Source organism: Pristiophorus japonicus, chromosome 19 (assembly GCF_044704955.1).
Source record: "Pristiophorus japonicus isolate sPriJap1 chromosome 19, sPriJap1.hap1, whole genome shotgun sequence".
NCBI classification, from domain to species: domain Eukaryota; kingdom Metazoa; phylum Chordata; class Chondrichthyes; family Pristiophoridae; genus Pristiophorus; species Pristiophorus japonicus.
The window spans coordinates 38,891,969-38,901,731 of record NC_091995.1 but is presented as its reverse complement, the minus strand read 5'-3'; positions in this window follow the sequence as shown (position 1 = coordinate 38,901,731).

The following is a 9,763-nucleotide window of genomic DNA, read 5'->3' as shown; positions in this document are numbered from 1 at the left end:
TTAGTTTGCAAAATTAAAGCACATATTATGGGCCGTAATATACTAACGTAGATAGAAAACTGGTTTGGCAGACAGGAAGAAAATAGGAATAAATGGGTCCTTTTCAGAATGGCAGGCAGTGACTAGTGGGGTGCCGCAAGGTTCAGTGCTGGGACCCCTGCTATTTACAATATACATTGATGATTCAGAGAAAGGAGTTGAATGTAATATCTCCAATTTTCCAGATGACACTAAGCTGGGTGCAGTGTGAGCTGTCAGCAGGATGCTAATAGGCTGCAGGGTGACTTGGACAGGTTAGGTGAGTGGGCAAATACAGGGCAGATGCGTAATAATGTAGATAAATGTGAGGTTATCCACTTTGGTGGTAAAAGCCGGAAGGCAGAATATTAGCTGAGTGGTGACAGATTAGTAAAAGGGGAGGTGCAACGAGACCTGGGTGCTATGGTCTCCTAATCTGAGGATTCTTGCTATTGAGGGAGTGCAGCAAAGTTTCACCAGAATGTTTCCTGGGATGACAGGATGGACATCTATAGAAAGAGTGGATCGACGAGGCTTATATTCAGTGCAATTTAGAAGAATGAGAGGGGATCTCATAGAAACGGGATTGGACAGGTTAGATGCAGGAAGAATGTTACCGATGTTGGGGAACCAGGGGTCACAGCCGAAGGATAAGGAGTAAGCCATTTAGGACCGCGATGAGGAGAAACTGCTACACTCACAGTGTTGTGTGCATGTCGAATTCTCGACCACAGAAAGTTGTTGAGGCCAGTTCATTAGTTGTATTCCAAAGGGAGTTCGATGTGGCCCTTATGAGTAAAGCGTTCAAGAGATATGGAGAGAAAGCAAGAATGGGGTACTTAAGTGCATGATCAGCCATGATCAAATTGAATGGTGATGCAGTCTCGAAGGGCCGAGTGGCCTACTCCTGCATCTATTTTCTTTGTTTATATGTTTCTAACCATGGCTAACAAGGGAAATTATGGATAGCGTTCAATCCAAGGAAGAGCATAAAATTGGCCAGAAAAAGCAGCAAACCTGATGACTGGGTGAAATTTAGAATTCAGCAGAGGAGGACAAAGTGTTCAATCAGGAGGGGCAAAATAGAGTAAGCTTGCAGGGAACATAAAAACTAATTGCAAAAGCTGCTATATATATGTGAAGAGAAAAAAAATGAGTGAAAACAAATGTAGGGCCCTTGCAGTCAGAATCAGGTGCATTTATAATGAGGACCAAAGTAATGGCAAACCAATTGAACAAATACTTTGGTTCTGTCTTCACTAACGAAGACGCAAATAACCTTCAGGAAATACAAGTTGACCGAGGGTCCAGCGAGAAGGAGGAACGGAAGGAAATCATTATTAGTCAGGAAATTGTGTTAGGGAAATTGATGGGAATGAAGGCCGATAAATCCCCAATGCCTGATAATGAAATGGCCCTAGAAATAGCGGATGTATTAGTGGTCAATAGATTCCATAGATTATGGATCAGTTGCTATGGTTTGGAGGCTAGCTAATGTAACCATACTTTCGAAAAAAGGAGGGAAGGAGAAAATAGGGAATTATTAACCGGTTAGCCTGACATCGGTAGTGGGGAAAATTTTGGAATCAGTTATTAAAGACTTAATAGCAGCGCATTTGTAAAGCAGTGACAGGATTGGTCCAAGTCAGCATGGATTTATGAAAGAGAAATCACGCTTGTCAAATCTTCAAATGTTTTTGAGGATGTAACTGGTAGAGTGGACAAGGGAGAACCAGTGGATGTGGTGTATTTGGACTTTCAAAATTCTTTTGGCAAGGTCCCACGCAAGAGATTATTGTGCAAAATTAAAGCACATGGCATTGGGGTTAATGTATTGACGTGGAGAGAACTGGTTGGAAGACAGGAAGCAAAGAGTAGGAATAAACGGGTCCTTTTCCGAATGGCAGGCAGTGACTAGTGAGGTACCACAAGTTTCAGTGCTGGGACCCCATCTATTTACAATATACATTAATGATTTAGGCAAAAGAATTGAATGTAATATCTGACACTAAGCTGGATGGCAGTGTGAGCTGTGAGGAGGATGCTACGAGGCTGAATGGTGACTCAGACAGGTTAGGAGAGTGGCCAAATGCATGGCCGTTGCAGTATAATGTTGATAAATGTGAGGTTATCCACTTCGTTGCCAAAAACAAGAAAGGCAGAATATTATCTCAATGGTGACAGATTAGTAAAAAGGGGAAGTGCAACGAGACCTGGGTGTCAAGGTACATCAATCATTGAAAGTTGGCATACAGGTACAGCAGGCAGTGAAGAAGGCAATGCAGCCTTCATAGAGAGAGGATTTGAGTATAAGAGCAGGGAAGTCTTACTACAGTTGTACAGGGCCTTGGTGAGGCCAAACCTTGAATATTGTGTCCAATTTTGTTCTCCGAACCTGAGGAAGGATATTCTTGCTATTGAGGGATTACAGACTGATTCCCGGGACGGCAGGACTGATATATGAAGAAAGACTGGATCGACTAGGCTTATATACGCTGGAATGTAGAAGAGTGAGAGGGGATCTCATTGCAGCATATACAATTATACGGGATTGGACATTTTAGATGCAGGAAGAATGTTCCCAATTTTGGGGAAGTCCAGAACCAGGGTTCACTGTCTAAGCATAATGGGGGAAGCCATTTTAGCCCGAGATGAGAAGAAACTTCTTCATTCAGAGAGTTGTGAACCTGTGGATTTCACTACCACAGAAAGTTGTTGAGGCCAGTTCGTTGCATATTTTCAAAAGGGACTTAGATCTGGCCCTTACGGCTAAAGTTATCAATGGGGGTTGGAGAGAAAGCAGGAATAGGCTTCTGAAGTTGCATGTTCAGCCATGATCATATTGAATGGTGGTGCAGGTTAGAAGGGCAGAATTGCTTACTCTGCCACCTATGTTCTATGTTTCTATGTTTCTATAAACCTGTGAACAATGAGGGAAAGATGAAGAGCACCCAGCCCAACCAGTCCGCCTCACACAAATGCAACACCCCTTATATTGAAACATTCTACACTCCACCCCAACCAGAGCCTCTCCTGGGAGAGGCAAAAACCAGATAAAAACCCAGGACAATTTAGGGATAAAAAAATTCTGGGAAAATTCGTCTGTGACCCATCCAGGCGATCAAAACTAGTTCAGGAGATCACTCTGACTATATTCTATTCCCTGCTGTACTTACAATTATATCTGCACCGTCCAACAAAAGGTGATCCAGTCTAATCCCAATTACCAGCTCTAGGTCAATAACCCTGCAGGTTATTGCATTTTAAGTGCCTATCCAACCATCTCTTAAAAGTAGTGAGAGTTTCTGCATCCACCACTCTTTCAGGCAGCGAGTTCCAGATCCCCACAACCCTCTGCATAAAGAATCCGCCCTCTCAAATCGCTTCTCAGTCTTCCATCAGCCACCTTAAAACTATGCAAGCAAGTAAGTTATGTTAAAATGTTATAAAACAATGATTAGATCTCGACTTGATAATTTTGCCCAATTCTGGTCATTACCTTTTAGATACAATGTCAAAATCTCAGAAAGGGTGCAGATTAATTGACCAGCATGGTAGTAGGGAAGTGGGAATTCAATTACGTGGAGAGACTGGATACGGTGGGATAGTTTGCTTTAGAAGAGAAATGATTAATGATTCTTACTCAGCTAGCTTTTATGATCTGAAGTGCATTGCCGGCAAGTGTGGTGGGAGAATAATCAACAGTTATATGGAAAAGTAATTTTGCTATATACATGAAAAGGTAAATAAATGCAGGGGTATGGCCAATGAGCCGAGCATTGGAACAAATTCCCTCGGTCTTTTAGAGCAGCAGACTGTAATGAGGAGCGGATATATCACCTTCAGTCCTGACTTAAATGATTCTATCAAGTGTGGTTATCGGAACAGCAGCCCTGTATACATAGAGCTTGTTCTGCAGCCTGCTGCTCCTAACACTCCTCAAATCTATTCCTTGCAACCTACAACTTACAATTCAAATCACTCATGTTACAGGTTCCTTCTAATGCCTGCACATCCTGTTACATCAGCTACCTGCTACCAGATGGGACATTCCTGTGCGATGCTTGCCTGCATATAATAACACATTGAAAGAAATTGGTGCACAGTCCTCAGGGAAACAGCACACAACAGTGAGGGAGAGAGAGAGAGACAGTGCACAAAAGTGAGGAAGCTAATACACAGTACACAACAGTGAGCGAGATAGTGACACGGTGCACAATAATGAGGGAGAGAGAGAAATATTATACAACAATATGTGAGAGAGTAACACAGTACACAACAGTGAGGGAGAGAGTGACACAGTAGACAACAATGAGGGAGAGAGTTACACAGAACCCTACAGTGAGGGGGAGAGGGACACAGTAAACAAAAGTCAATGAGAAATGGACACACAAGACATACTGTGTGGGTCTGAATTACTGTATTAACCCAGTGCCTCATTATGAATGATCAGAAATGCACACTCTCTGGTGTAAATTACCTGAAGGACACCATGTCTGGGCCTTGTTTATCAGCAAGACCACTGACTGGCTATTATTCATCGGAAACACACATTGGCTGGGCCTGAATTATCAGACAGAATCAATGTATTTGTCTGATTTTTCGGAAGGACCCACTGTCTGGGTCTGAATTGTCAGACAGACACACTGTCTGAGTGTAAGTTACCTGAAGGACACTCGATCTTGCCCTGATTTATCAGCAGGAGCTATGTCTGACTCTGAATTGTCCGAAACACCCACAGTCTGGGTCTGATTTATCAGCGAGACCACACACTGTCTGCTAATCATCAGAAACACTCACTGCTGTCTGTGTCAGAATTATCATAAACACCGATTTTCTGGGCCTGATTTGCCAGAGAAACCAATGACTGGCTCTGAATTAGACGGACAGACTGTCTGGGTCTGAATTATCAGAAACACCCACTGTCTGCCTCTGAAATATGAGAAAGAACTGCTGGCTAGGACCGAATTATCAGAAGGACCTACTCGCTGGTTCATCAGAAGTCGCCACTTTATTTGCCTGAATTTTTGAAACTCCCACTTTCTGTCTGGGTCTGAATGATGAGAAGGAGTCACTGTCTGGATCTGAATGATCAGATGGAGTCACTGTCTGGGACTGAATGATCAGAAAAATTCACTCTCTGGATCTGAATGACCAGAAGGAGTCACTGTCTGCATCTGAATGTTCAGATGGAGTCACTATCTTAGTGTTAATGATCAGAAGGAGCCACTGTGTCGGTGTTAATGATCAGAAGGAGCCACTGTCGACCTGAATGATCAGAAGGAGCCATTGTCTGTGTCTAAATATGCAGAGGGAGCCAAGGTCTGGGTCTGAATCATTAGAAGGAGCTACTCTCTGCATCTGAATGATCAGAAGGAGCCACTGTCTGGGTCTGAATGTTCAGAAGGAGCCACTCTCTGCATCTGAATGATCAGAAGGAGACACTGTCTGGGTCTGAATGCTCAGACAGAGCCACTTTATGCATCTGAATGATAAGAAAGACGCACTGTTCGCATCTGCATTATCCAAAGGATCAACTTTCTGTGTCTGAATGATAAGACCCACTGTTTGAGACTGGATTATCAGGAAGATCCAATGTCTAGAATTCAATGATCAGAAATGCACAATGTAGGAGGCAAAATTGTCTTAAATACCCACTGTTTGCGTCTGAAATGTTCAAAGCACCCTTTGTCTTGGTCTGAGTTATCAAACAGACACACTGCCTGGGTGTAAGTTACCTGAAGCACATTCGGTCTGGGCCTGCTTTATCAGCAGGGCCCATGACTGGCTCTCAAGTTTCCAAAACACACATTGTCTGGAGTTGAATTATCAAAGCCATGTAATGTCTGGGTCAGAATTGTTATAAACACTCACTGTCTGGTCTGAGTTATCAGTAATGCAAACTGTCTGGGCTTGAATTATCAGAAACACCATTTGTCTAGATCTGAGTTATCAGATGATGCAACGTCTGTGTCTGAATAATCGGAAGGATGCACTGTCTGGGTCTAACTTACCAGACAACGCCATTGCCTGTGTCTGATTTATCATAAAAACCCACTGTCTGGGCCTGAATTATCAGTAGTACATACTCTCTGAAATCAATTATCAGAAAAGCAACAGGTCTGGGTATGAATTATCAGACGGCCACACTATCTAAATCAGAATTATCAGAAAAGACATTGCCTGCATCTGAATTATCAGCAGCACATCATGTCTGAGTCTGAATTATAAAAAACACCAACCATCTTGGTCTGAGTCATCAGAAAGCCACTCTGCCTTGGTCTGACTTGTCAGAATGATCAATTTTCCGAGTCTGCATTATTGGAAGGACCCACTGTCTGGTTCTGAATTATCAAACCATGCACTGTCTGGGTCACAATTGTCGTAAAGATTCACTGTCTGCATGTGAGTTATCAGAAATGTTTCTTTGCTGGTTCAGAAATGTCATAAATACCCACTGTCTGCAAAAATGTCAAAATATGTACTATGTCTGGGTATGAATTATCAGAAACACCCACTGCCTGGATCTGAATGACCAGAAATCCCGTTGTCTGCTGCTGAAATAAGATGAGGACCTATTAGTTGGGTCAGAATTATGAGAATGACCTACTTTCTGGATCTGATTTATGAGAAGTAGCACATTATCTGCGTAGATTTTAAGAACATTCAATTTCCTGGGTGTCAATGATCAGAACGAGCCACTGTCTGCGTCTGAAGGATAATAACCATCCACTCTCTGGGACTGAATGATCAGAAAGCCGATCGTTTTGTGTCTGATGTGTCAGAAAGGTCAAATTTCTGAGTCTGGATTATCGGAAGGACCCATTGTCCGGGTCTGAATCATCAAACCCATACACTGTCTGGGTCAGAATTGCAGTAAACATTCACTGTCTGCATGTGAATTATCAGAAATGTTTCTTTGCTGGTTCAGAAATGTCATAAATACCCACTGTCTGCAAAAATGTCAAAATATGTACTATGTCTGGGTATGAATTATCAGAAACACCCACTGCCTGGATCTGAATGACCAGAAATCCCGTTGTCTGCTGCTGAAATAAGATGAGGACCTATTAGTTGGGTCAGAATTATGAGAATGACCTACTTTCTGGATCTGATTTATGAGAAGTAGCACATTATCTGCGTAGATTTTAAGAACATTCAATTTCCTGGGTGTCAATGATCAGAACGAGCCACTGTCTGCGTCTGAAGGATAATAACCACCCACTCTCTGGGACTGAATGATCAGAAAGCCGATCGTTTTGTGTCTGATGTGTCAGAAAGGTCAAATTTCTGAGTCTGGATTATCGGAAGGACCCATTGTCCGGGTCTGAATCATCAAACCCATACACTGTCTGGGTCAGAATTGTAGTAAACATTCACTGTCTGCATGTGAGTTATCAGAAATGTTTCTTTGCTGGTTCAGAAATGTCATAAATACCCACTGTCTGCAAAAATGTCAAAATATGTACTATGTCTGGGTATGAATTATCAGAAACACCCACTGCCTGGATCTGAATGACCAGAAATCCCGTTGTCTGCTGCTGAAATAAGATGAGGACCTATTAGTTGGGTCAGAATTATGAGAATGACCTACTTTCTGGATCTGATTTATGAGAAGTAGCACATCATCTGCGTAGATTTTAAGAACATTCAATTTCCTGGGTGTCAATGATCAGAACGAGCCACTGTCTGCGTCTGAAGGATAATAACCACCCACTCTCTGGGACTGAATGATCAGAAAGCCGATCGTTTTGTGTCTGATGTGTCAGAAAGGTCAAATTTCTGAGTCTGGATTATCGGAAGGACCCATTGTCCGGGTCTGAATCATCAAACCCATACACTGTCTGGGTCAGAATTGTAGTAAACATTCACTGTCTGCATGTGAATTATCAGAAACACATATTGGCTGGTTCAGAATTGTCATAAATACTCACTGTTTGCATGTAAATGATCAAAAACGCCTCTGCCTCAGTCTGATTTATGAGAAATAACCACTGTCTGGATCTGAATGACCAGAAATTCCATTGTCTGCAGAGGAAATATGAGAAAGACCTATTTGCTCAGTAAGATTTATCAATGTGAACTCCTCTCTGCATCTGAGGTATCAGAAGTACCAAGTTATCTGCCTGATTTTAAGAACTTCCCACTGCCCGGATGTCAATGAACAGAAGGAGCCACTGTCTGCGTCGGAATGATGAGAAACACCCACTGTCATGGTATGAATGATCTTCCAGATCCACTGTCTGGGTCTGAAGTTAAGAACCACCGACTATCTGGGTCTGAATTATCAGAAAGCTTCACTGGCTCTGTGTGATTTATCAGAATGATGAATTCTCTGGGTCTGGTTTACAGGAAGAACCCAATGTCTGTTTCTGAATTATTGGATGGTCCCACTGGCTGGCTCTGATACAGCAAAACCATGCAAATTCTAGGTCAGAATTATCATAAACACTCATTGTCTGCATGTGATTTATCCAAATAAACAATGTCTGGCCCATATTTGTATTAATCCCCCACTGTCTTGTTATTAATGATCAGAAACATGACTGTCTGTAACTGACTTTTCAGAAATCCCATTGCCTGCTTCTCAAATATGGGAAGGACCAAGTGGGTCGGTGTGAATTATCACATGGACATACTCTCTGTGTCTGATTTATCAGACCTAGCCAATATATCTGCTTGAAATTGTGGAAAATCCCACTGTCTATTTCTGAATCTTCGAAAGGCCCACTCTCCGTCTGCATTATCAGATGGACCCGCTGTCTGTGCCTGAATTAGAATTACTGCACACTGTCTGGAACTGAATTTACAGATGGACCCTCTATCTGCGTCGGAATGATAAGAAACACCCACTGTCGGGTTTTCAATTATCAGCAGGCCACACTGTCCGGGTCTGATTGATCTAAAGGAACTTTTGTTTGAGTCTGGATTATCAGACAGACGCACTGTTGGGTGTATGTTACCTGATGAATCATTTGCCTGGCGCTGATATATCAGCAGGACCACTGACTGGCTCTAAAATGTCAGAAACACACACCGTCTGGGAATGAATTATCAGACGTAATCAATATCTGGATCTGAATTAGGAGAAGGACCAACTGTCTTGGTCTGAATTATCCTAACTGTACTCAGCCTGGGTCAGAATTATCATAAGCACTCATTGTCTGGTTGTGCGTTATCAGTAACTCACACTGTCTCCCAGGTGTCAATGGGCCTCATCGCTGAGAGCATGCAGAAATCAAGTGCAGGCATCAGAATGAGCTTTCGGCAAACCAGACCTACCCGCCCTTTCCCTCAACGACTATCTGCCCCCCCTGTGATAGGGACCGTGGTTCTCGTATTGGACTGTTCAGCCACCTAAGGACTCATTTTTTGAATGGAAGCAAGTCTTCACCGATTCCGAGGGACTGTCTATGATGATGATGGCACTGTCTGGGTCTGAATTATCCGAAATACCCACTGTCTGGATCTCAATTTTCAAAAGGATCAAGGTATGTGTCTGAATTATCAGAAGTACCCAATGCCTGGGTCTAAGTTACCGGACGAAGCCACTGTCTGTGTATGAATTATCAAAAAACACACTGTCTTGGTCTGAACGATCAGTCGGACACACTCTCTGGACTGAATTTTCAGTAAATGCACAATGTCTGCTTATGAATTATTAGATGGCCAGTCTGTCTAAGTGTGAATTATCAGAAAAGCCAATTTCTGTATCTGAAATATCAGAAGGACATCATGTCTGGTG